Consider the following 1,419-nt stretch of genomic DNA (forward strand, 5'->3'; position numbering starts at 1 on the left):
ATGACAGTGGTCACTCAACAGCTTCACCAGGTATGATGTCATGTCTTATGGTGGCGAAGAATTGTCCCCACTCTCAGATATTTATTTCTAGAAATTTTTCTTTTCTACTTTGTTATTTTTACAAAAGAAAAAAAAGTGAAAAAAAAAAAAGAATTGAGACATATCAAAGTAAAACAGAACTATATTTTTGCCTAACAACGTCTTTTAAGTTTATGTGATATTGATAATGAGCTTCTGTAAACAGAAGTCTTTGGCTAACAACCTAAACATTCTTGCTCATTCTTACATGTGTGGCTGCTGTGTCACATTGCATCATCAGGTGGCAGAGAGGAGAGAAGCTAAGTCTGTGTCTGTCAGTGTTCTGACCTGTGGACATCTGAATGATGAGTAGCCTAACATTCCCTGAGAAAGGCAAGCCTGAGATGACCACCAGTCCTGTGCTGGGTAGGCCCAGATGGACTCCCGGCACAAGGAGCAAGCTGAAGACTAGAACAACTTGGAACTGAGGGCCCTGGATGGGTGTGAGTACCATACAGACTACCCTTACATGGGGCCACTCAGGTGGGCTGTGTGAAGAGCGAGCTTGAGATGACCACCAGCCCAGCGCCATGAGGCCTGGACAGGGAGCTAGCCTGAGACAATCTGCTGCCTGGCAGACAACTGGTGTTGGGCAAAACACAGGCCTGGGGGACAGCGAAGACCATGCCTGAGATGACTCCTGCTTGGCACCATAACGCGGATCATAGCACTCCTGAAACCACTCCTAAAATGACCCCAGACACTCAGAGACCCTGGGCCCCACTCGGAGTGGCAAGTAAGTGGTAGAGAAATCAAAGAGAAAGAAAACAAAAGGATGTGGACACAATGAAGAGAGGCAGAACTGGAGGTATGAGAGTAGTGAGGAACAGCCTGATGTGAGTAGTCAGTGATGCCATGCAGAACCATGATGGGGTGCTGGCCTATCCTCCTACCAGGAGTCATATCTGGGTCTGTGCTCTGTACCTGTTACCACCAAAGGCCAGGCAGATGATCCTGGTCTGGGCTGCTGCCCAGGGACATGTTGATATCCGAGGGCTCTGCAGAACTGGCCCCACCCTTCACCTGTATATCCTGGAAGAGCTGGCCCTTGAGGGGCATAAGAGCAGGAGAGCTGACCCCACCTCTAACTAACTGCAGTACTCAAAAGAGTGGGCACCACACATTGGGGGTATCTCTGCTGGACAGCGCAGAAGAACCACCCCTTCTGATGGGGGCAGAAGCTGGCTCTGCGGCCATGAGTCTGGGAGAGTTGGCTCTGCCACTTGTCTGCAGAGCAGTAACATGGGCAAGGAAGAAATGACCCTCCCGCTTGCCCCTTGCCACCTATGGCTTGCAGAAGAGCTGCCCCAAGGTTATCAGAGTGGGATAGCTGGCCCTGTC

At 50.0% G+C, this 1,419-nt stretch overlaps 1 non-coding gene across 1 annotated transcript; it reads left to right on the top strand.

Moving 5' to 3' along the window:
• Nucleotides 1–271: 271 nt before the first annotated feature.
• LOC127196725 (small nucleolar RNA SNORA17) lies at nt 272–400 on the top strand. The gene has a single exon (XR_007831502.1). It is a non-coding gene; the product is annotated as a small nucleolar RNA SNORA17 (small nucleolar RNA).
• The last annotated feature ends 1,019 nt before the right edge of the window (nt 401–1,419 follow it).

The sequence above is a fragment of the Acomys russatus genome, chromosome 12 (genome assembly GCF_903995435.1).
Source record: "Acomys russatus chromosome 12, mAcoRus1.1, whole genome shotgun sequence".
Lineage (NCBI taxonomy): Eukaryota > Metazoa > Chordata > Mammalia > Rodentia > Muridae > Acomys > Acomys russatus.